Source organism: Podarcis pityusensis (assembly GCF_964106645.2).
Source record: "Podarcis pityusensis genome assembly, chromosome: 10".
Lineage (NCBI taxonomy): Eukaryota > Metazoa > Chordata > Lepidosauria > Squamata > Lacertidae > Podarcis > Podarcis pityusensis.
Window position 1 is genome coordinate 37,715,555 of NC_138035.1, and position 26,823 is coordinate 37,742,377.

General features: G+C 46.4%; 1 long non-coding RNA gene across 7 annotated transcripts in view; it reads left to right on the plus strand.

The window, feature by feature from the left end:
* LOC308457565 overlaps positions 1–26,823 on the plus strand; it is a 146,697-nt gene that overhangs the window by 39,538 nt on the left and 80,336 nt on the right. The gene's annotated exons all lie outside the window — the stretch shown is intronic.

A 26,823-nucleotide genomic window follows, 5' to 3' on the forward strand; every position in this document is an offset into this window, starting at 1 on the left:
TGTTGGTAGATAATACTACTAGTCAGTGCTTTTTTCTGGGAGGACGCAGGGGTACATATACCCCTAAACATTTTATGAATCTAAGTTTGGCCTCATTGAGGAGGAGTGTCAATATGAGTAGGAAAATGAGAGTACCCCTAAACATTTATTTTTTTAAAGCACTGCTACTAGTAGTTCTGCTGGAGAAAAGGAGCAATGGGAGAAGGATCTTTATCTTCAGAAGAAGCAAGGCTGTGCTTCCCTCCTACCCCCGAAGAGTTCCTCAGGGTAGAACACATTGTGGTGGCAAACAGGAAAGGTGGACATTTAGAATCAGGGAAATGCTCACAATATTTCTTGAAAGCAAAATGGTAGATTCAGACCGACACCTCCTGTTCTGCTTGCCAACACCAGCACTTTGCTACCACATCAGAAATTGCACATCAAGTGTATATGGAATGAAGCTATTGTATATTCAGATTGTATTTGGAAAGTATTTAAACATTCAGTGTATGTCTGCAGAATATTCAATACCAGAGTTTGCAAAGGGAAAGAGGAGAATTGGGCCTGTGTGTGTATATGTGATTAATTTAATATTTAACTGGAAGCAACTCAGTGACTAGTATAGAGAAACAGAAACCCAGCCCAGATAGGAAGCCACAGATTTCAGTCCTGCCCTCCAGTTTTTGTGGAGCCAGCCCCTGGCCCACTTAGCATTCCAGAATCCAACAAGCTTGAGCTGCATATTCATAATTTAATCAGGTAAATGGTAAATATAGCTGCTTGAATGACTGAAATCCTCTTGGTAGTTAAAAATTAACCACATAATTTTTACCTTATTAAATAAAAGATTTAGAGGGATGATTAATTCATGTTGCATTAAGGTTCATATTTGCTGGTGCCTTTGTTGCTTGCAGCAAGTCCTTTGTTCTGGAGACTATGACTTTGGTGGAGAATTCTGAAACGGCCACACTTAACCCCCCTCAAAATGCACAGCGTTTCTTTGAAATCATGTGAAATGCCAGATCTCTCCTTTTACACCACTGTCAGCAGAGGAAATGATTGCAGCAGCAGTGAGTGCATGCAATACGGCATCATTAATTTAGATTATCCAGATGGCCCGAGGAATACAAGAATTATGTGGAAAAACAAGACTGGATAAATGAGAGTGCTATTTACAGTGATTTTCTGTGTTCCGTTCCAGATTTGTGCATGTGCTCAGGATGCACCATGAGTTTGGGGGAGGATTACATCAGTGACCTGAATGGATAACGTTGACTTTGGACACTAAAAAAAAAAAAAAAAAAAAAGAGTAGCTGCTTTTATTGTCTGGCATTCCTTTGGTGGCCATAAAAACTGCAGCAGGAGTAGACATTCAGCAAGTGAAAGCTTTCTGTTTTGCCAGGTTCACCCTGTACTGTAATGGGAGAAGGTAAAGACCTTTTGTTCCCTTCCATCCACAACTGCCAGTCTGGGTAGGCCAGTCATGCCTGAGGCTCTCTGGTCACTGCCCCCACACCCCCTCAGGTGCTTTCAGAAGATGCAATGCAAATACCTATAAGGGAGATAACATCCAGCATTCCTGTTCCTTCCTGATAACCAAAGTAGCTTGTTTATCTCCCTCAGACCCTGCTCATATACACACACGTGGCATGAAAGGGGTTGGAATAACCCTCTGAGTTTTAGAAGAGGTTTATTAAGCATAAAACTGACAGGCTGACATACCGTAGGTAAAAGCAGAATGGTACTACAGTGGTACCTCAGGTTACAATACGCTTCAGGTTACAGACTTCACTAACCCAGAAATAGTACAGTGGTGCCTCGCAAGACGAAATTAATTCGTTCCGCAAGTTTTTTCTTCTTGCGAGTTTTTCGTCTTGCGATGCACAGTTTCCCATAGGAATGCATTGAAAATCAATTAATGCGTTCCTAGGGAAACTGCTTGCCAGGCTGGCGGTGCGGAGAAGGGCTTTTCTCCCCACTGCAAGCCTTCAGGACGGGTACGGGAACAGAGGGGAAGGCGCGCAGCGCTTTCCCTCTGTTCCCGGGGCTTGCGTGGGAGCAGTGGCGTAGCGTGGGTTGTCAGCACCCGGGGCAAGGCAAGTAATTTGCGCCCCCTAACCCATGGATTTGCGCCCCCTAACCTGTGGATTTGCGCCCCCTAACCCATGGATTTGCCCTAACCCCAGATGTTGCGCCCGGTGTGGCCGGCCCCCCCTGCACCCCCCATGCTACGCCACTGGGTTGGCCAGTTGGTGTTAAAAAAGATAGAACTTTTTTTATGTATGCTACAACAGCAGCAAGAATACTCATTGCAAAGTATTGGAAGACGCAAGATTTACCCACTCTGGAAGAATGGCAGATGAAGTTGATTGACTGCATGGGATTGGCAGAAATGACTGGCAGAATCCGCAACCAGGGAGAAGAGTCGGCAGAAGAAGATTGGAAGAAATTTAAGGACTATTTACAGAAATACTGCAATATTAAGGAATGTTGAATGATGTTGGATTGAAATTACGTTAAGTGGTTTCTAGCTGTAATGGTATAAAAGGTTATGAAAAAATGGTTTTTTAAAGTAAAAGTTTAAGTTTCAAGAACTTGGATAGAAAATAAGGTGTTATTTAGCGGTAATGCTATGAGATAAGGATTTGCTGAACAAATAATTTGAACTAGAAAACAAGAAGGGGAGGTATGAGGAGGTCAGGGAAATATGTTATTGAAAAATAAGTTGTGAATTTTATGTGTTTTTAATATATATTTTTTCTATTTTTTGCATTTTTCTCTTTGTATAAAATTGAAAACTTTAATAAATATCTTATTTTAAAAAAAGGAATTTATTAAATTTATTATTTGTGGAGCCCCCGCGGGCCGAGGCAGCCAAAGCCCCCTCCCCTTGGGCGCCCGACGGAGGAAGGAACCATGGCCCGCCGGGCGGCCAGCGGCCTCTCTCCCGGTGCTGGGGGCGCACGGCGGCGGCGGCGGCGGCAGCGGCAGCGGCGGCTTCTCCTCCTCCTCCTCCTCCTCCTCCTCCTCGGGACTCGCTTCTCCGGAGGCTGCCCCAAGGTGAGCCCGAGCCTTTCTCCCTGCTCCGCGTCTGGCTGCCTTGCTCTGCCGCGGGGGCGACAGGGTGTGTGTGTGTTGTGCGTTGCGTTCTGCCTCCCGGGGCGGGAGGGAGCATCCCGGAGCCGCCTCCCCCTCCTCCTCCTGCGCGGGGCATGTGCCAGAGGAGGCTCCCCGGGAAATGGCCCTGGGCGCTGGGGGGTCTGGGCGGCATCCGCGGCGGCGGCGCTGAGCGAGGCGAGGAGGAGAAGCTGCCGGCGGGCGAGGGATGCGCGGGCTGAGCGAGGGGCGTTCCCCTTCCCTCTGGACTCGCGCCCCCCCCAGAAGTTGCGCCCGGTGCGGCCGGCACCCCTGGCACCCCCCACGCTACGCCACTGCGTGGGAGGAGGGTTTTTCCTCCCCACCGCCAACATTCAGAACAGCATTCTGAATGTTGGCGGTGGGAAGGAAAACCCTCCTCCCACCCCAAGTCTTCAGGAAAGCCATCCGAAGCCGGGCGGCGGGAGAAGGTGTCCCCCCCCGCCCGGCATCGGAGCTTCGTTCCGATGCCGGGCGGCGGGAGGAGGCGTTTCCCCCCCCGCCCGGCATCGGAGCTTTGTTCCGATGCCGGGCGGGGGAGGAGGCGTTCTCCCCCCCCCGCCCGGCATCGGAGCTTCGTTCCGATGCCGGGCGGCGGGAGGAGGCGTTTCCCCCCCCGCCCGGCATCGGAGCTTTGTTCCGATGCCGGGCGGCGGGAGGAGGCATTTCCCCCCCCGCCCGGCATCGGAGCTTCGTTCCGATGCCGGGCGGGGGGGGGGAGAGGAAGCGTTCCCCCCCCCGCCCAGCATCGGAGCTTTGTTCCGATGCCGGGCGGGGGGGGAGGAGGCGTTCTCCCCCCCCCGCCCGGCATCGGAGCTTCGTTCCGATGCCGGGCGGGGGGGGGAGGAAGCGTTCCCCCGCCCGGCATCGGAGCTTCGTTCCGATGCCGGGCGGGGGGAGGAGGTCCGAGGACAGTGGGGAAGACGCGCTGCGCTTCCCCGCTGTCCCGGAGATTTCCCTATGGGCTTTCGTCTTGCGAAGCAAGCCCATAGGGAAATTCGTTTTGCGAAGCGCCTCCAAAACGGAAAACCCTTTCGTCTAGCGGGTTTTCCGTCTTGCGAGGCGTTCGTCTTGCGGGGCACCACTGTACCTTGGGTTAAGAACTTTGCTTCAGGATGAGAACAGAAATTGCGCGGTGGCAGCAGGAGGCCCCATTAGCTAAAGTGGTGCTTCAGGTTAAGAACAGTTTCAGGTTAAGAACGGACCTCCGAAACAAATTAAGTACTTAACCCAAGGTACCACTGTTTAAAAAGAAAGAGAATATTTTTGCTCAGGTGTATCTATCCTATTGTAAGGTAAAGGTACCCCTGCCCGTATGGGCCAGTCTTGCCAGACTCTAGGGTTGTGCGCTCATCTCACTCTATAGGCTGTCCGCAGACACTTCTGGGTCACGTGGCCAGCGTGACAAGCTGCATCTGGCGAGCCAGCGCAGCATACGGAACGCCATTTACCTTCCCGCTGGTAAGCGGTCCCTATTTATCTACTTGCACCCGGAGGTGCTTTCGAACTGCTAGGTTGGCAGTCCTATTGTAGTTCCTTACAAACAAGCTTCTGGTCTCCTCACATGTAATGTAGCAGCATAGGTAGTCCAGTTGAGGCGCTCTGAGGAACAAAATGGCAGCAGCCAACTTTTAAGGTGGGCCTTGGCTGACAGATAGCTATGGTCAGTCACAAGTCAATCATGTACATTGGGGAAGCAGTTTGACACCTCCTGGATGTTGAGAGATGGGCTATTGTGGCATTAACTACTGTCAGAATTTTCTGCGAGATTGTGCATCTTGATGGGCTTTCTACATCAGTGTTATAAAAATCAAAATTCTGTTCTTTAAGAGCAATATCCATGCCCTCTGCTAGTACATTTAGGCTGGATGGAGGCTAGTGCTTACGCCTCAGGTTAATCTGACAGTGTGCGTGGTGGCTGACAGGTTGCATATCCACCACCATTTCACAAATCAAAGTCGGAGCACTCCTTTGCATTAATCCTTTGTTGCTGTTTCATTTATTCTTGCTTACACTCATCGATTTCCCCCTTTCTTTTGCTCTAGAACTTGTTTTTGACAGGAAAAGAGGAGGTGAAATAGCAACTCTTAACGATTTCTTCCCTGGAATGCCTCAGAACAATGCAAAATATGAGCAGTTCTGAGGAAAATAACATGGCGGGCCAAAAGGAGTGGCTGCTGGAATCAGCTCTGCTGATGCCACAACCACCGCAGAACAGGAAAGGCCCTGAATGGTATGAATGGGAGTAACGAAAATTATGCTCGTTCTCAGGGCTAGCTCCAGGTTTGTGTGGGTCCTTGGAAAGTCTCTCCCCACTGTTCCCATATCCTGTCTAGTGCATTGGGCAACTGCTCCAATTCCTCTCATCTTCCCACTCCTTCATCTCATAAGCATCCGCTATCAGCAGTAGGGTGGGGGAGATTAAGGAGAATATAACAGTGTGGAAAGAAGAAATGCCTTTGTTCCTTGGAGGGGGGGCAGAGATGGAGGACTAGTGCCAAGCACTTGTCCTGCTGCCGCTGGACCTCCCCTTTCAATACCAATTCACTCCCTGAACTAATCCACATCCTTAGCATTTCTGTATATGGGCACTAGAATCTAGAGTCACTGCCACCATCACCACCCTTTCAGATACAGGACTTTCAGGAAACTGGAGAGGGAACTGAGACTTGAAGAATCCTACTTTGCTCAGATGGACATCAACAGCAGCAAAAATTAAAATGGCAAAACAGAAGCAATACTTTACTAGGCACAGGGCAGGGGCTAAGTAAAGAGGTCATATCCTAAGTAAATCCGGATAGTTGGCTAGGGTAGGTTTCAAGCCTAGTAGGAGGCAATCGCCTCTAGGGCATATGCGAATACACTATCGGGTTCTTTACAACTCAAAACAAAAACATGAATTTTTCAGGCCCACTCTGGGTGCCAGTAATTGTCAGCCATACAACTTCAGTCCAAAAAAGCAAAATGGTTAAATATTTGATTAACTGAAAACAAGAGTGCTGCTCTAGTTTAATCTCCTGCTCTGAAATGTATTAAAATGAATGACATGGACAAATTAATGAGAGAGAGAGACAGTGAGGGAGGGAGGCTTTCTCCTACATTGGTTTGCATCTGTGATGATAATGAAAGCAACTAGGCCGTTGTAGTCTAGAAACAGTAGCAAACAAAAAGGCGGCGGGGGGGACGGATGGTTTCTAAAAACAACCCCTTTATTTGTGGCAATGTTATTTCTGCACTGTTATTTTGTTTGTTCCTACCTGGACGAAATGGAGCAGCTGGTTTTACCAAAGAATATATATATATATATATATATATATATATATATATATATTTCCATTAACTTGTCTCTAAGCATCTTCTCCCCTCTTCTCCCAACACTGGTGGCAGAGCCCAACAGCTGCTTTAGTAAATACTGTCACTCAAGATTTAAATAGTTTCGCATAATCTGCAATGAAGGACAGAGATGAATCCAAGCTTTTCGCTGGTCAAGTGGCAGGTGGGGAGTTTTAAACTGGGGTGGGGGGTTGGTAGGAAAATACAGTCTCTTACTCCCACAGGGATTTTCTTTTCTTTTCTACTGATTTATTATAAAGTCCTTTAAAAGGGAAGTAACAATCTGAAGGTTGGAAAAACAGAGACAGAAACTAAAAACAGCCAGCTGAAGAAGTTGCACCAATTCAGACTGAAAGGCTGTTGTATATGCCCTGTTATAAATGCCTGCATGGGGAGCAGAGGAAAACATTTATTGAGTCCTCCAGGCTAGATGAATGCAATAAAGGAACAATGCAGTCGATTATGTGAGTGTCCAGTGGAGTCCTTTCCTTTTCCTAGCACCTGGCTCCAAGTTGGTTGGAAATCTTCACAGTTTAGTAAGCTCTCCTCATGAACACAGGATGCAGTCCTATTCTGTGTTATCCTCTTTTCCCAGCAATACCAGGAGAGATGAGCGGCTTCAACTGGCGGCTCCTTGTGCCTTTCAACAAGCGCCTCAACAGGTCTTAAGTATAAGAGCTTAAGCTGAGCTGAGCCCCGGTTGTGGAATGTGTGATGAGGAACAGCATATTTATGTGCTGGTGTACAGAGCTCTTCCTGGACAAAGGTCGATTTCCCAGCTCCTGGTTGCATTTTCTCCGCAGGCATATATGAATATCAATTAAAATGGATAGGTGAATTGATCGTTCCAAGCCAGGGAGGAATAACATGCTGAACATAGCTTGCCACTGCTAGTGCATCAGGGATGGAACACCCCAGGCTGAGGAGCAAAATGTGGCCTCCATGGCCCTTGGGATTCTCTCAAGGCCACACCCCTCAGCAGCCTCACTTTGTGCTATCCTTGAGTGTTTTTGCCTGACTGTACCTTTCAACTCTAATAATGGGTCTTGGTTGCCTAGATGGAGGGATGTATGTGTCTGTGTAGAAAATAGCCTACTGGACAAAGGTTCATTTATTTGTTCACTTTTGCCTCTGGCCTGACCAACCGCTGGCAGGAGACTCCTGAATGGTGGTTTTCTTAGTCTGAAAATGGCTCTCTGCTCCTGTTGTGTCACCTTGGCCAGCAACAAGTTTGAGGAAGGGCCAGTTTAAGGACTGGGTATCATGTGGTGAGTCCCAGTCCTCCCAAGAAGCATGCCAGTCCCTCCCATTCGCCCTGCCCCCAGTTCTTCCACATACACCCCTTGACACTGGCTTGGCAACTAAGGAATCAGCTGACATTCCTCAGGAGGCCAGATTTGGCCCTGGGGGGCCCTCCCGTTGCTAGTTTGTTGTCTTGAACAACAGAAGAAGAAACTAGTGCTTCATTAGGTAGCATGGGACGTGGAACTATACTTCAGATGTTTTTGAAAGGTCCTGAAACCTGAATTTCTGCTCCCTCTGCCCTGGTGCAAAGCTTTCTTGAGCATTTGCAGAATGCTTTTTTCCAGCCAACGCCCATAGCTTGGTGTGAGGAAGAAACTGCTGCACCATGGTCCTGTTTCTATCCATTTGGTATTGCTAATAGCTTTGTTGTGTGTGTATATATGGAAAGGAAGGAAAGCAAAACTCTTATTTGGCTTGCTTAACTAGCTAGCCTTTCTGTTTGCACTCACTGTTCCATCATTCTTCAGGTGAAGGTGTGTTTACATGTCAAAATGAAGGAAACTTGATTCCAGTAGAGCTGCCCTTCATTCCTGTTCTTTCAACAGTTCTGGCTGGTTCTAGCCAGAATTAAACTGGATAATGCCTGTCCTGCCAGGCAGTAAAGACTTTTTAAAAACGCAAAACCAATTGTTATTCAAGGGAAGAAGTATAGCATGCCTTTTAAACTTGCAAGAGCAGATAGCAGTACTCCCTTAGAGCTCTATAGTGCTTGAGTGTTCACAAAATATTTTCTCTTGAAAATCTACAATGAATAAAGCTGCAAGCTTGTTTTGGTTTAACTACTGGGAGAGAATTTAGATCACGGAGGGATAAGAATTGAGGGTGCACATTTTATTTCTTGAAACTGCTTTGATTCAGGCATGTTACCTTATATGAGAATGAAAACATAGCCAAGGTAGTCTTTCCTTTAAACACTGGCCGGTAGCTTATTTTATTACATTGTGAAGTATCTTCCACCTCTTTCAGTATCTTAACAGGATAACCCTATCCTCAATTTATGATAGGGTCGCTATTAAATCCCTTATGCCACAAAAACAAAATATTATGCTGGCACATAGGATTTATTCCACTGAAGCATTAGCAGTGCAACAATGCTATGCAGTAGTACACCACTGAAGACAGAGGCCTAGAGTTGGGGGAGCAACAGAGTTTAGCTGAAATCATTCAGAGGGTGGTCCTGCCCCTGAAGACAGTGTGTTAAGACAGCAGGAGAAGTGGTGCAAATTGAAACAATGCCAATGGAGTCAATGAAGAGCACAAAATGGTGGCCTTCCCCTCCACCATGTCCTGCTACATCAGGAGATTAGGATTCCAGCTAACTTAGTAGCCAGTCACTGCACATCATGCAGTATATAAGTACCAGTTTGATAACACTGTATTTTGCAGAATTTTGTATAACTTTTTAATAATAATAATAATAATAATAACAACAACAACAATTTATTGAAAGTACCTGTTTTCAAAATTGGTCAAGCACAGTGGGAGGGGGCATTGAGTTTGTTTTATTTACAGTATTTACAGTCCACTCTTCCTTGATTTTTTTCTCCAATCCCAGAGTAGGGAGCAAAGTAATAAAAATAAACAAGGAATACACACACACACACACACACACAATAATCATTTCAGCAAGTCCGATAAACAGCAAACTTAACAATTCTGCCATAAGGCAAGCATGCAAAATGACAATGACAAGCACTAAAATTTCCAGCGTGACCAAATACCTAGGTAGAACCAAGCACAATACATTTGAACCAGATTAAACAACCAACAACCTTTAGCTTGTTTTACACTTAGAACAGCCAACTCATGCTCCTTCTGTCTTTCACACAAAGAGGGCTCCACTTTGTGCCAATGGACTTTCACTCTGGCCTTTGAGTAACTTAATATCTTTTGCCCCACACTCCCCAACCCATCTAGGCGCTCACCCTGAGTGGTATGAACAGATTGGTATTTTTCTGTTTTATAAGTTCAAGAAAATTAAAATGCCTAGTGCCATTTTGAGGTTTTCCTGCTTGTGTGTGTCTTTGATGTTTCCCAGCTTTATCTACAAGACAGCTGAGAACCTTCACTGTGATAAGACTTCAGAATTTTTTTGAGGCAAATTGAGAATCTAATATCTGTTAAGAGGAGGCATGCCCCATAAAGAGAGGCAGTTAATAGCACTGTATAAGGCACTACCAAAGACTCATCTGGAGCACCCATATTTGCACTTGATTCACATGACTGAAGTAAAGCCTGGCCCTTGCCTCGGAGGCACATGTAATGCCCATAACAGCTTGCTGCTCAAATCTGATTGCTCAATTGTGTGGCTTGATTGATTTTGCTGCCCACAATGTGGATGGAAAATGTTACTCACCGCATTAGGCGATAAAAATGGATCTGGCCCTGTGAAAGAGCAATCAGAGAATTATTATTATTTTCTTCGTGGCAGCTCTAATATGCGTTGAACCATATTTCTCCGCAAGCTCCAATTTTTGTTCATGTGACTCACCCTTAGTCACCTGTGTCCTAGAATGGCGCGACCAAACTGCAATATGTGGAGAGAAAGATCCCCTAGAGTGATAAGAGAAATGGTGACCCTGTTCAACAAGACAGAGTAAAAGGAGCTTGACCTACATAGGCTAGCAAACAGAAGCCTGAAAGAAGGCATAATTGGATTCCAGAAATGAATGGGGGAATCAGAGAGTGGAAGTAGCACATCTATTTCAGTTAAAGGAAATCAAAAGAAGAAGAATAAGTGTGCTTGTGTGTGCGCGTGCACATGGTGTTTCTTAATACATTCAATTAGGAGGCCAAAGGAAGGATTTTGACCCCTAGCAATGAAATTCTTGAACTGCCTGTTTTCGAAATTCATTACAAATAGCCGAGTTAACAATTTGGATTTTTTCCACTCTGCTGTTTATATTATTGGGAAGAAAGAAAAATATTCGGTTTGCTGGGTCTGATAATGTAAACTCAAATTACTGTTTAGCTATAGCTGTTCATAACATCAGTGTAAACTAACCAGGGCGGAATGAGGATCAGGAAACCTGTGGGGAGATACCACATGTCCTCTTAAAGCAGCAACAGTTGCAGGAAAAACAGGATGTTTGGGTAGCTTTAGGTATGCCCTGGGTTGAAATAGTGTGGTAGCTAGTGAGCTATTTTATGAGGAAATGCTTCAGAAGCAAATAAGAGTATAAATGAAAGGTCAAGATCTGCCCTCCAATATATCAAAAATCTAGTAAAACCCAGATTTCTATGTGGGTAAAGGTAAAGGGACCCCTGACCATTAGGTCCAGTCGCAGACGACTCTGTGGTTGCGGCACTCATCTTGCTTTACTGGCCGAGAGAGCCGGCGTACAGCTTCCGGGTCATGTCGCCAGCATGACTAAGCCACTTCTGGCAAACCAGAGCAGCGCACGGAAACGCTGTTTACCTTCCCACCAGAGCAGTACTTATTTATCTACTCGCACTTTGACGTGCTTTCGAACTGCTAGGTTGGCAGGAGCAGGGACCGAGCAACGGGAGCTCACCCCGTCGTGGGGATTTGAACTGCTGACCTTCTGATCAGCAAGCCCTAGGCTCTGTGGTTTAACCCACAGCGCCGCTTAAAAGAGCAAAGGGTGACATTTTATATGCAAGCAGTGGGTATTATTTCAAACACTTCTATAAAAATCAGCCCATATCATTAAACATACACAAAATAATTCCTTATGATTATGAGAGTATTGCTGATGATTGATAATTACGGGGTTGGATCAAAAGAGATCCTCCCCTTTTCTTTATTCCTGTGCCCAGCTAAATCTGTTCTGAAGGGCTTGAGTGACAGTAGGTCAAGCAGGAGACAGAAGAGGAAACTGGTGAAAATCACTCCCTGCCTTTCTGGGAGTGGGATTGCTAGATTGCCAGCCCTTCTGTGAATGGAAAGCATCAAGGGGGGGCAAAGGCAGTGTATTAAACAACCATCTAGATTTAATAGACAGGATAATTTCCATCAGGTTTGGAGATAGTTTCTTACACGTTCTCACATATCTGCATGGAAATTGCTACATGTTTGTTATTGCGTGCTGAGGTCCCCCAAATCATCCCTACCCCAATAACTCACACATCACACATAATTTTTGTTTAAGGTTTTTGGCATAATTTTGGCCACAACTTTTATTATCATACAAAATTGTGAGTGGTTGCGTAGGCATTGGTTATGACTAGCTATCCCCCCCGCCTTGGGGGATAGCACTGACTCCCGGATTCCAGCGTAAGTCAGTGTGGAGGAACAAGCAGGGCAACTGGGGCTGCGTTACAGACCCTTCAGTTCCTCCCTGCCTGCGCCTTGGGGTCTTACACGGCCCGCACCCGATTCCAGGGGTTTGGACAAGGGGATGGTAAGCCCCAGAATTCCTTTAACGGAATTCCCATTCCGCAGCAGCATTGGAGGGGTAGGCACAGCCAATCCATACCCCTCCACCAACCAATTTAACCAATGCCTAACCGCCAACCTTACAAGTTGTGACGATTTGCTACGTAGTAGGCAAAACCCAATTGGCACACACTAATCAGCCAAAAGGAAAAATTCCTACTAGGCCCCCGCACCAAGGCGGACGACCCCATGACAGGCAATAGCAAGGTCAGAGCGAAGCCCAAACAAGGGAGGGCGGGCGGGTGATCCGGTGTCCACAGCGAAAGAGAAAGGAACAAGCTGTGGACCCAGTATAAATAACCTCTGACTCCACCCCTTACTTGGCAACATCAAATTTACCCCAGTAACAACAGTCACCAATCAATTCAATTCCCTTGCAACAGCCTGGCTGGCAACTGAGGATGTTTTGTCTGGCCCCATCCGCAACACGTGCTCTCTCTTTAATGAGAACACGCTTTGCGTGCTGAGGTCCCCCAAATCATCCCTACCCCAATAACTCACACATCACACATAATTTTTGTTTAAGGTTTTTGGCATAATTTTGGCCACAACTTTTATTATCATACAAAATTGTGAGTGGTTGCGTAGGCATTGGTTATGACTAGCTATCCCCCCCGCCTTGGGGGATAGCACTGACTCCCGGATTCCAGCGTAAGTCAGTGTGGAGGAACAAGCAGGGCAACTGGGGCTGCGTTACAGACCCTTCAGTTCCTCCCTGCCTGCGCCTTGGGGTCTTACACGGCCCGCACCCGATTCCAGGGGTTTGGACAAGGGGATGGTAAGCCCCAGAATTCCTTTAACGGAATTCCCATTCCGCAGCAGCATTGGAGGGGTAGGCACAGCCAATCCATACCCCTCCACCAACCAATTTAACCAATGCCTAACCGCCACCCGAGCCCTTATGCTCGCCGCCAACCACTCACAAAGCAAACCACACCCTCAACTTGGACACCACTGCATCCAACCATACATCATTCCCAGACGTGGAAAGATGAACCCCATCAGCCCTGTATAAGACTTCCTCCTTAAACGAAATACGAGGGTGAGGAATCACGCATCCGCCCAAGCTCACCACCAACTTGCCCACCGCGGAATTAATCCGCTTCCTAACTTTCTCAATGGATGCTGGGCAAGGACTGCCCCACCAAATGCGGCGCTGAAGCAACTGTGACCAAATCAATTTCGTATTAGGCACCATAGCCGCCAACTCCCTTAGGTCCTGTAAAATAACAGTACGCAGCGTATAGCAAGGAAAAGAAACCATATCATTCTCCCCAAGCTGCACCACAATCGCTGAAGGTGGGCCAAGCAGGAGGACACGCCTTTTCATGAGTGGCAAGAATTCCCTCCAACGCATCCCCCTTCTGGAGATCCAGGACACCTGCACATGCTGCGGAAGGCCCAGGCCATCTCCCAATCCAGACTGACGAGCTCTGTCAGCGTCCCAATGCACAATACTGTGGCCCACTATCCAGATACGGATAGTGCCCGGACCTAGGGTTAAAACAGAAATGTAAGTACACAGCCACATTATTTCCTCACATACGTTTTGAAAGCATCCGATCTCCATCGACCCAAGTCCTTTATCCTCTTCACGGATAAACCCCAATGGGCGGCTGTAGTTGCAGCACCAATCCGGAAGGAGTGAGGTGCGAACTCCGAAGCCTCAAGCCCACACGCTACAATGGCTTTACGCATCACCTTAGTGAATTGATGCCGTACTAATGGGTGCCCATCTTCGTGAATAAACAGGGGCCCTTCACCCACTGGTCGCAAGGCCAGGTACCGCTTAAGGTCCTTTACCGGACAAGGGCCACCTTCCCCAGACGCCGGGAGCCTGATAACGGCTCCCCTACCCAGCTGATCCGTCTTTGAGTTTCTGATATTAATTTGCAAGTCAGACGGAGACATACTCACGTCCTGCAACAACAAGCCCCTGGAACCTCCATCCCGCTTTGGCTCAAGGACCACCTCTCCTACTCTCAGGGCCCCAAAGAAAGCCAATGAGAAAGCTGCAGAAAACAAACGGGCCTCGAATTTAGACCAACAGATGCTACGCAATTTAGTATGCATCTGCGCCAGCAACTCTAATGTAATAGGCCGTCTAGGAATAGGCTTAGAGGGAGTGAGACGCCCCCAACCTTCCACAGCTCTGCGCACCACAAACTTCCCACACGGATCCTTGTTTAAAAATGCCCTGCTAAAAAAGGAAATCGCTGCCGAATGAAGTCGCAGCGTCCTGGCCGCCCGGCGCATCTGGAATAGATGTGCCAAATACTTGAGCACCTGAGAGGAAGAATGGGGGGCAGTAACCTCCTCAACCGTCTGTCCATTAAATAATAAAAAATCTGCCCAGGCCTTTTTATAAGACCTCAAAGTAGAGGGGGCAACAGTGGAGGGGGCAAGAAATGCAGCTACTCCCTGTAAAACTAAGGGAAGACAGCAAATCATTCTCGCCCAGCTGTACCACCAGCACTGCGGGAGGATCTGCACAGGTCACACTCGACCGCACCAAAGGAAGGATCTCTTCCCAAAGCATTCCCCATCTGGACAGCCAGTATATGTTCACATGGGCAGGAAGACTGAGATGGCGCCCCAGTCCAGACTCGTCAGCGCGCTTGCCAGCCCAGTGTACAATGCTGTGGCCCAAATGTGCACAGCTGCTCCTATGAAAAAAGGAAATAACAGACAAGCATCAGCACAGACATCATTGTGACACTTCCTGATATAACCCTTGTCAGCGTCAGACTTCCAATGACCCGTATTCAAAATCCTGTCTACTGACAGGCCCCCAGTGTGCAGCCTTTGCAGCAGCACCTATTCGGAAGGAATGAGGCGTGTTCAGCGGTAAGCAAGCCGCAGGCCGTAATAACTGGTGCACGAGGTAAGCACATTGATGCTTGGCTAACGGGAACCCATTTTCATGCACTAGGAGCGGGCCAGCCCCCAGGGGAATGAAAAGCCAAATATTCTGTTATCCATAACTGGGCAAGGGCCCTCCTCACCTGTGTCGGGAAGCCAGATTGTGGCACTCCTGCCCACTAAGTCTGTTTTAGAGTTCCCAACTCTAATGACCAGCTCCAAAGCGGATAAGGAAAAGTCCTGAAGCAATAAGCCTCCAGACTCTCAGCCCCGTGCTGGCACCAACAACCATTTCCCCAACCCTCAGTGCACCAAAAGGCAATGGAATACTGAAAGGAGTCTCGCCTTGATCTTTAACCAGCAGACAAGTTTTAACTTGTTGCAGCTACTGCATAGGTAAAAATTGACAGACTTCCTGCCCACTGTCCTATGAGGTTGGAGCCTATTCCAACCTTCCAAGGCCCTGCGCACTACAAACTTTATACAAGGGTCTCTGAAAAATAAAGCTTCAGTATAACAGACATTGCAGCGGACTGAATTCTAATAGTTATAACCGCATGCCCAATCTGCAGCAGGTGGACCAAATACTGCAGGATCTGCTCAGAGGATGGGGGCCAGTTCATCTGAATAGCCGAGGACTGCCAGCTTAAGTCTAAGAAATCCATCCAGGCCTTCCCATAAGAGCTAAAAGCAGCAGGGGAAATGGAAGCTGCTGCTCTCTGTAATTACTAATTGTTGTCAAAATGCCACAGGTGGTCTGGAAAATTCTGGCAGTAGCTGAGTGTCTGGAGCCCAGGATCTGAAGCGCTCCATCTGAAAATGGGATAGAGTGTCAGCGACATCATTAGAGGATCCCGTAATCAGGAGCAGAAAGCACAATATTAAACCTTAAACGGCGCAGCTCGAAAACGTGAGCGGAGGGGCGGAGACTCTGCTGGAGCGTGAGGACTGTTTTGCCAAGACGCTCACCACTACCTGGTTATCAGGCCAAAAGCAGATCCGATGGTCACTGGACTCCTCGGGCCACATGTGAACTGCTACTACAATGGGGAAAACTCAAGAAAGTTAGGTCACATGATTGCCTCACCACACTGGGCTTGAGGCCATGGCTTTGCACACCAGCAGCCCTTGAAATAACAACCAAAGGGCAAAGATCCAGCAGCAGCAGCATGAACCTGAAATCCCTGTGCGGGTTCAAGGTATCCTGCCATGGCGAACGACTATTGCATTCATTTCGCAATTGCAACCATTGCATGATTAATTAAGTGACCCAGCAAGATCGGATCTGATGAAGCATCACTTGCTACAGAGGAAGTATTACAAAATAACTTCCTTCAAGGCAGACAGCTTCTCCATAGGCAAGTGGTATGTTTTAGCAATGATATCCAACTGGATCCCTAAATAAAATGGGAATATGGGCAAAAGGTATTGAGCTATTGCTTGCCAGCTTCCAGCCCCCCGCTTGGGCAGGGGGCATCTTGTGCTGCCATCATGATATGTAAATTTACAGGGCCGACGCTGGCCAGAACCCCTAAAGAAGTCCCGACAAAGCTGCCGCCGAGCCAGCTTCCTTTTCAGACACACACTCTGTGTAATGCAAAAACACACTCCATGCAGTGCACACACACTCCATGCAATGCAACTATACACTCCGTGCAATGCAAAAACCACACTCTGTGCAATGCAACTACACACTCCGTTCAATGCAACTAGACACTCCGTGCAATGCACACACACTCCATGCAATGCAACTACACTCCATGCAATGCAACTACACACTCCGTTCAATGCAACTAGACACTCCGTGCAATGCACACACACTCCATGCAATGCAACTACACCCCATGCAATGCAACTACACCCCATGCAATGCAACTACACTCCATGCAATGCAACTACACTCCATGCAATGCAACTACACTCCATGCAATGCAACTACACCCCATGCAATGCAACTACACCCCATGCAATGCAACTACACACTCTGTGCAATGCAACTACACACTCCGTGCACTGCACACACCCTCCGTTCAATGCAACTACACACTCCGTGTAATGCACACACACTCCGTGCAATGCAAAAAACACACTCTGTGCAATGCAACTACACCCTCCATGCAATGCACACACACTCCGTGCAATGCAACAACACACTTCGTACAATGCAACTACACACTCCGTGCAATGCACACACACCCTCTATGCAATGCACACACCCTCCATGCAATGCAACTGCAAATCTCTCACGCAATGCAATGCAATTGCAGCCCGTGCAGCACCGTGCCCTGCAACGCACAGAGCAAACTGCAATGCGGGCACGCAAAGGTGCTTTCTCCCGCTTGCATATTGCAAACGTGGCGCCCGTTACATCCCTCGCAGTGAGGTAACCACCAAAAGGACCTAAGTGTCCAGGTAGAGGAATGGGGGAGCATGCAGCTGTCCCATACAGGGACCAATCCTGCAACCTAGGCATTACCGGCACTATGCGCTGACCCAGTGAAACCAATGCTTCATGGACCACATGGGGACACTATTCAGGCCGGAAACGCTTCCAGGCCATTGAATTCTAGGGCAAAGCCCTAGGATCACCTGCTAGGCCAGGCATAAATATTTCCAGTGAAATAGCAGAGTTGAGGTAGCCCACAGCTTGTCCAGGTACCCCTGCTTGCCCTTTTAGAGGGAAGCACCCCTTCAAGAAACCCAAAATTCTTTTATCACAAATGGGCCGAACTACCCAGCAACAGAATAGCCCAAAAGGAGCAGTTTGTTTTGGTTTTTTACAACAATGACTAAGAGGGGGATATGAACCCTGTCTCCCAGGTCCTAGTCCTACACTTTAGCCACTAAGCCACAATGGCTCGTCTCTAAAATGGCAGTCACCGCTATCAGGGCAAAACAAACTTGGAGAAAATAAACTTGTTCAGAAACAGCATAGTTCAAGAGCATATACAGCGGGCTCATAGTCACTGGAGGCACAGAGAGCCTCTGGCACCCTCTGTCTGCCTCAGATATACCTTAGCAGCAACTGGGCCTGCAAGCAGATACATAGAGAGAATGAATCACGTGTCAGAGACTTAACAATTAACTGGTACCTGTAGCAGACTTAGGCTTGGAAGTTGTGTGCAGGCCGACTAGGCCTCCCTGCTTCTGCTCTTGAGAATCTGAGTCTCCTAGCAATATTAAAGGAACTCAAAATAGTGCTCCTGTCCAAGGCTAGATTAAATTTTGGCCAACAGCACTGCACACACTCAAAATAAAGCCAACCTTCGGGGATACTATAAACGAAAGTGATTCCAGCTAAGCTGGGAACAGCCCTGACTAGCCCCACAATTTACAACAGGAGAAATGGGGGAAACCTTTTTGCGAAAGAAAGCCCCTAATGGGGCTCTCTCCCTATTGGAAAGGCAAGCCACAGATACAGGGAGAATCTTCTCACAGGACAGGGTAAGGGGTGGGGTGGGAAATCAAACAGGAAAAAGAGGGAATTAAATTATTTAAGGGACTAGAGAGGATTAAAAGAAGGGGGAAATAAAGAAATGTAACCAGACAATGAGAAGATTGCATCACTGTCCTCCAGACAGTCCAAGTGCTCCATGTGATCCGGTGTCCACAGCGAAAGAGAAAGGAACAAGCTGTGGACCCAGTATAAATAACCTCTGACTCCACCCCTTACTTGGCAACATCAAATTTACCCCAGTAACAACAGTCACCAATCAATTCAATTCCCTTGCAACAGCCTGGCTGGCAACTGAGGATGTTTTGTCTGGCCCCATCCGCAACACGTGCTCTCTCTTTAATGAGAACACGCTTTATCAATATTATTATTGCTGGTATTATTTCAATATACTAGCCACTTGACACACAAAGGGGTCCCCTATAGAGCCCCTATAGCTAATGATTTACATCAAACTTGCCATATCTGACACTCTCCAACCTAGCCTGTGTTTCTTTCATGTCTTGAGCTCACACCTTGACCTGCCCATCCTTTAATCTCGTTCCCTCGTACACTCTCTGACTACATGACTTCCAATCCCTGAAATCAAACAAGCTGTAGGGTCTTTTTTCAACAGCAGATATTGCCTGTGCGCCATCTGCACCACCCACTTTGATTCCCAGGCAGGTCAGGTTTAATAAGTTAACCTCATAGGCCCCAAACAAACCAACATGCAAGATGTATAGTTTTTATCAATAACAGCCTGTTTGCTTCACAGCTACTGTTGGGAACAGGACACTGGACTAGATGGACCTCTGGTCTTGATTCAACAGGAATCTTCTTATGTTCTTATTATGTCCTTAATGGAATAATGCCTGAGCAGAATTCAGAGTGCCATAGTGATTATTGGTGGGTTGTGAGTAAAGATCCTGCAGTTTATCAGCTTTCTAAACCCCATGGAAAGAACAGGAGTTTATTGGTCAGATTCTAAATACTAGTTCATTAGCACCACTAACAGGAAGCCACTACAGCTTTAAAGGTACCAGTCATGTTTGACCCAACTTTTAAGCTTGAAGGATGACCTGTACCAGAAATCTCCATCATCCTACCAGGCCAGACTCTTCTGATTCAGAAGACTCATTCCTCAGCAGTTTCTGTCTCCCCCACACTTTAAGAGTGTAAAGGAGTGGCTTGCCTTGTGTGTGTGTGTGTGTGTGTGTGTGTGTGTGAGCTTCAGCGACTGCCACTTTCCAGGAGGGGGGGTCAGATAGTGGTGAGATTGGGGCTGTGTGGGTGTACCTGCAGAAAGCCAACCCACCACTTCTGCCAGTTTGTGTGGGCAGTCCCAATCTTCCTGCTGCCGTGTCCTCCCACGCTTAGTATGCAGCAGAAACATCAGTGCTAGGAGGTTATTACTGCAGCCCCAATCCTTTGGGTGAGCCACTCCTGGTGGCCAGTAGCTGCATAACAAGGCAGTGTTCATCAAGTACAGTGGTACCTCGGGTCACAGAGCTTCAGGTTACAGACTCCGCTAACCCAGAAATAGTGCCTCGGGTTAAGAACTTTGCTTCAGGATGAGAACAGATATCGGGCGGCAGCGGCGTGGCGGCAGTGGGAGGCCCCATTAGCTAAAGTGGTACCTCAGGTTAAGAACAGTTTCAGGTTAAGAACGGACCTCCAGAACGAATTAAGTTCTTAACCTGAGGTACCACTGTATGCAGATGATACCCAGCTCTACCTCTTTTTTAAATCAGAACCAGTGAAGGTGGTGAAGGTCCTATGTGAGTGCCTGGAGGCAGTTGGAGAGTGGATGGTGGCTAACAGATTGAGGTCGAATCCTGACAAGACAGAAGTACTGTTTTGGGGGAACAGAGGACGGGTGGGTATTGAGGACTCCCTGGTCCTGAATGGGGTAACTGTGCCCCTGAAGGAGCAGGTGCGCAGCCTGGGAGTCATTTTGGACTCACAACTGTCCATGGAGGTGCAGGTCAATTCTTTGTCCAGGGCAGCTGTCTATCAGCTCTATCTGGTACGCAGGCTGAGACCCTACCTGCCCGTGGACTGTCTCGCCAGAGTGGTTCATGTTCTAGTTATCTCCAGCTTGGACTACTGCAACGAGCTCTATGTGGGACTACTTTTGAAGGTGACCCGGAAACTACACCTAATCCAGAATGCGGCAGCTAGACTGGTGACTGGGAGTGGCCCCCGAGACCACATACTACTGGTCCTGAAAGACCTACATTGGCTCCCAGTACATTTCCGAGCACAATTCAAAGTGTTGGTGCTGACCTTTAAAGCCCTAAACGGCCTCGGCCCAGTATACTTGAAGGAGTGTCTCCACCCCCATCGTTCAGCCCGGACACTGAGGTCCAGCGCCGAGGGCCTTCTGGCGGTTCCCTCACTGTGAGAATTGAGGTTACAGGGAACCAGGCAGAGGGCCTTCTCAGTGGTGGTGCCCGCCCTGTGGAACGCCCTCCCACCAGATGTCAAAGAAATAAACAACTATCTGAAATAAACAACTATCTGAAGGCAGCCCTGTTTGGGGAAGTTTTTAATGTTTGAAGTTTTATTCTGTTTAATATTCTGTTGGGAGCCGCCCAGAGTGGCTGGGGAAACCAAGCCAGATTGTGGGGGGTTATAAATATTATTATTATTATTATTATTATTATTATTATTATTATTATTATTGGACCATCAAGGGCATAGGCATATCCTAGCCCACTTCCCTGGGAGCTCAAAACCCAGCAGGAGCAGGGCATGCCTGCACCAGTGCAAAGAAGACCTATATAGCAATATCCTCAAGACACCGACAATACTGAGATACATTCATATATCCTTGTCATAACCCCTTGCAAAATGGTCTTTCTTTTTTCTTTTTCATAGTCGTCAAACATTAAATGAGTTTCCTTTATTTCTTTATTTATAGATGCTTAAGCACATGCATGCCTTAAAGATTCTGTCATGTTTGACCTTTCCAGCTAACGCATCCTTTTGCCAAATCATCTTATTATCACATGCTGTAAACTAAATGGTGGGACAGTAAGGTTAATAGCAATGATTCAGACTATTTAAGTGTCCTGGAACTTGGAAGACATGCTGAATGTTACATCTCAGAGTAATTTGAATGGACCAGCACAACGGGGGTTGTGGAGTGATGAAACTTACTGAGAGTCCATAATATGAAACTAAAACCATAAGCAGAAACTCTCAGATAGGGATCAGCTGAGAGACGGCACTATGGGTCAAGTGGTGCCTCAGTGTGGAGTGTCACAGCTCAGTGACAGAGCATGCAGCAGGGCCCATGATCAATCTCTGGCCTCTTCGGTTAAAAGGGTATCAGGTAGCAGGACTGGGAAAAGCCTCTGCCTATGACCTTGGAGAATCACAGCCTGTCATAGGCAGTACTGGGCAAAGTGAACCAATGATTTGACCTACTATAGTCTCCTGAATGTATTATTCACAAAATGCACGCTTTGCATACATTGTTACTCAAATAATTCATCTTTAGAGGACATTTGGTACATTTTTTTTTGCTGTACTACAAAATTTCAAGAAGTGCAAAAAAGAAAAATAAAGAATTACCGTGTAGCATTCTGCAAAGTGTGAATTGGGTTGGTCACTTAAAAATAAGAGCTAGGCAAAATCTTTGAGGATTCCTAGTACTTTCATATGCTCCACTGAGGACCAGAGATGCTGCCCTCCAGCTAGCGATGGTGGAGAAATTCAATTCAGTTCATGGTCAAAGGCAAACTTACTTAATTCATGCTTTGCAAAACAAGACGCAAACCAAAACACAGTCGTTCCTCAAAATTTACCCTTCATTGACTTTTGCAGTGCAGTTCTCCAGCCTAGTAATGTCTACAAAAATGCACAGACTTGCATAGTCTTCATGTAAATAACATTTAAAAATGTGTTTTAGTAGGGAAAATTGCTTAGAAGAGATTTGCACTAAACGGCTGATGAATTTTCACGATGACTTCTCTTTTTAAAAAATTGGAAACCGATGCAGAAATATGAAGAACTGAACTTAAAATGGAAAATGAAGAAAAACAAAATTCAACACATTCACCAGCATCTATTCTTGTTTTAATAAGCACAGTGGGAATTTCCCCCCATTGTAAATAGCAGGTGAATAGCTGCCTCTCTTCACACCATAGTCCAGGTCAAACTTGCCCTCAAAGCTGACTATTAGGGCTCATCCACACTTCTGCTTGTCCCATGCTTAGAAAGCAGAGGTCTCAGTGGTTTCTTCCTTGCTCTTGCTATTATTCCCAGGTTAAAGCCACTTTTTAGCTCTAAATTGGAGCAAATGTAAATCCACGGAAAACCCAAATGGCCATTTGCTCCAACTGAGCACTCCAACTGAGCCCCTGGTTTTCCCCAGGGGAAAGCAGCAGAACAAGAGGAGGTGTGGCTAAGCCCTTAATGCAAGACCTCTGTCAAACTATATGAAATATGTCAGATTTGTTGGCCTTCAGAGCCAAGCCCCAAACTCATGTATCTTAAAGGGTGCATACCAATGGCAGGTTTAAATGCTTCCTGTCTTGGTCTCGTTCAGTTCTTCAGGTATGCTTAGCAGGAAGAAACATACTCAGAGAAGTGAGACAGACCTCATACCCAGTGAGACAGATCTAGTCCAGTGCTATCTGCTCTGATTGTCCAAGGCCTTTTCCATCACCCAAGATCCTTTTAAGTGGAGGTTCTGGGGACTGATGCAGGCATTTCCTGCTTGCAAAGCATTTGCTCTTCCACTGAGTTAGGTCCACTTCCATTTCACCCCGTTCACGGTAATTGAGTCCTATCTGACACCCACCACACTTTTAGTCTAACTCTGATTTTTATTTTTATTTAATGGAAGCAGGATGGAACCAGATGTGGGTAGTGGGTGGGTTGAAATACCACAGCACAGTTGATCACTTCGTTTGAGATCAGGAACCAGCCCTATTTTGCCCCTTGACAGAAAGTGTCCTCTTCTCCTCATCTCTGGGGGAGGCTGACAACGCAGGCCGGTCCTTGAAAGCATGGCTTGCGTGACCTTTCCTCACACAGCAAGATAACTTCTCTTCTTCTGTGTTGTCTTTCTTCTGAATTTGTCAGCAGTGAGTCCATTCATTGCTCCCCTGGCACAAGATGTATATTTTCATTGAGGCTGATATCAAGAGTTAAGTAAAGGAACATAATGAGGGAAACAAACTCTTTGAACTCTGCTTTCCTGTTGTGTACTTTGCCCAACACACTGTGGCACCGTATCCCTGGAAGGAAAACTGCCAAGCTCTTTTCATCTCTTAATTGCAACACAGTTGTCCTTTGCACTGGGGTTGCGCTAATGAGAGAACCATTTATCTCACATTTCATGATAGCCGTGTGTGTGTGTGTGTGTGTGTGTGTGTGTTTTATTTGAAGTGTGAAATAGGAACACTAAGAGTGTTTATTTAGCAGGGAGAAAATGCCAGACGGTTGGACTTTGCTTAAGACAAACTGGGTTCAGCCTGTGATTGCAGGTCGGAATGCCCTGGGCAAAATACCACCCTGTAATGCTAGCCAGCTCATATTTACAAATATCATGTATTTACCTTCACCCTGACCCGATTCTCTGATTCGCAGTGTGGATGGGAGGGGAGGTCTAATTTGTTTGTTTGCTTTGGCTTGGCTCCCAAAGCCTCTACAACAGGCAATTTGAAACTCTAACAGAAAAGAGGCCCAGATAAAAATAAAAAGGAATTTCTATTAATGGTTGACCATTAACCATTAAGTGAGCCTTTAATACTTACCATGTAATGCCTTCTTTTTCCGTTCCTCCTTTTTAAGGTCTCTGAAATCCAGTACTGGGTGCCTATAAAGGACAGTAGGTCAATGTGCGTGCGTGCGCACACGCACACAGATTGAGATTGAGAACATGTGGGCAAGTAGTTAATCTACAGCTGCTCCTGAGACTGTGGGTTGTGTAGGTTCTGTCCCAAGAATGCAACTGTTTAAAAAAGAATAACAGTAGCATCATACTACTGAGGCCTGATGTTGCTGTCTGTAGGCATGGATTTATCAGGCTCAGTCTGAGCAACTTTCAACTATATATATATATACAGTGGTACCTTGGTTTAAGAACAGTTTAGTTTATGAACAACTTGGATTAAGAACGCTGCAATCCCGGAAGTAGGTGTTTTGGTTTGTGAACTTTGCCTTGGAATAAGAACATGTTTTGCTTCCTGTTGAGTGTGTTCCATTTGTAAATTGAGTCTCCCACTAGTACGGGAAAGTACGTCTTGGGTTAAGAACGCTTTGGTTTAAGAACGGACTTCCGGAACGGATTAAGTTCGTAAACCAAGCTACCACTGTAATATATATTACAGGATTGCCCCAGCTCAGAATGCAGATGGAGGATGATTGTGTGTTTAAATATACCATTCCATCAAACTCTCCTGCAGGTCATCTAGCCTGTCAGGGAGGAGGTGATAAAAGACTCTGATGTGCTAATGCTGCAAGCGTACGGAATTTTTATTTTTTATTTATTTTACATGGAATGGAGACATTCAAATGTGATTCCTCACTTGCATTCTAAGGCGGCAGATTCAGAGGATAACTGCACTGTGTTCAATTTCAGAGTTTTTTGCTGGCATCTTTTTACAGCAGTATGCCAAGGGACCGTCCTGAGGGCCAGGCACCAGACACCCTGCTGAGGTTCCCATCCCTGCCATAGAGACCAGACCACCTGCCTGGGTACTGAGGTCATTGTCAGAGACCCATCCCTCGGTCTCACTGCTATCAAAGGTGCAACTTGTGGTGTCCAGAAAAAGGGCTTCTTCAGTAGTCCTTGGAAATTTTTACTCTCTAGTGAAGCTTGCCCAACACCATGGCCAATATCTTTTCTTCAGCAAGCAGAGATCTACTTATTTTCCCACGTCTTTTAGATTGTTTTATGCTGATACTTTCTTTGCTGTTCTGGTTGTTACTTTTTTATTTTATTGGTTCTACCATTCATGGATTTCTAATCTTTTCCTGTAAGCCACCCTCAGAATTCTTGCTGGATCCAAAATGTCAAATTGCTTATGTACATTAAATGAACTGAAATGTGAAATGGAACAGGAGATAGGGAAGAAGAAAAAGTAAATGCGTGTGTTTCAAAGTAAGTATAGTATGTTTTAAAGACTGCAATCCTATATACGCTCACGTGAGCTTAAGTCCTCTGCAACTCAATGAAAGGTACTTCTGAGCAGACATTTTTAGAATTGTGCTGTAATTAAAATATGCTTTTAGTGCTCTTTTTAAAAAAATAATACAGTAAATAACAGGTAAACATAATAATGGACATGCGAGCTAATGAAAGTGGTGTGAAGGTAATTTGTATTTATACCTTGTCTATACAAATAATGGTTTAACTGTGCAATTCTAATCTCCAACAATGAGCGAATATGATCTTTTTTAAATGCTCTGATTGCCTTCTATTTTATGCTAGTTCATAAAGCTCGAATTCCCCAGGGACTTACCCCAGAGTACAGGGTGGGAGGGATGAATACTTCTCACATATTTATTCCTCTTTCTACTCCTCTGAAGCTGAGATTTTAAAGGTATTTATGCACACTAACAATCACTTGTTATTCACCTTGCTTTGGTGGTTGATTTCAGTGTGATTTTCTCTTTTCGCAAGCAATGAAAGCATTAAATCAAACACACCTCTCTGGCAGTGTTATTTTCTCCTTCATCTGCTGATAACCGAGCAAACACAGTTTCAAGGCTGTTTTTTCTCCCCATCTCATTAGAAAGAAAGAGGGCCTCTCCCTCCCCACCCCGGTTCCTGGAGTACATTAACTTGACCAACACATCACTATCTTCCCAGCAAATTCCCCAAGAGGCTTCTGAGGATAAAGTTAGCCATTAGTCGTTTCATACTCCCCAGGCTCTCCTTTATGCAGATAGCATGAAAGTTCAGTCAGGCATGAAAGCCTTTATCTGTGCACTAAAATTAAATAGTGTTTCACTTCTTGGGGATATAGCTGGCACTGTACACGATGGCTATTTGCTATGCTGCAGTGATTGGCTCTGAAAGGGTGGTTGTCCCCTCCATCCCCACTCCGGCCAATGTATAACCTATCTGGCTGGCTGATGCTGTGTCAATCAGTTTTTGATAATGAAGGTTTGTCATCAAGTTAGGCCAGGAGGTTGGGTGATAAGTGAGATGCTACTACAGCTGCCATCTCCTGTTCTTTTAAAGTTTACCCTGCCCATCCCCAAGAGGCTCATCCCCAAGTTCCAAGATGGGAGATACTTTCCCCCTGGAGTGATCCCATGCTGCTCTGGTAACACTGTGTGTGAGAATTAGACAAGCACATTGTCAGAGACATGAACATGGATTTTTCCCACCCAATCTCAGCACTCTCCA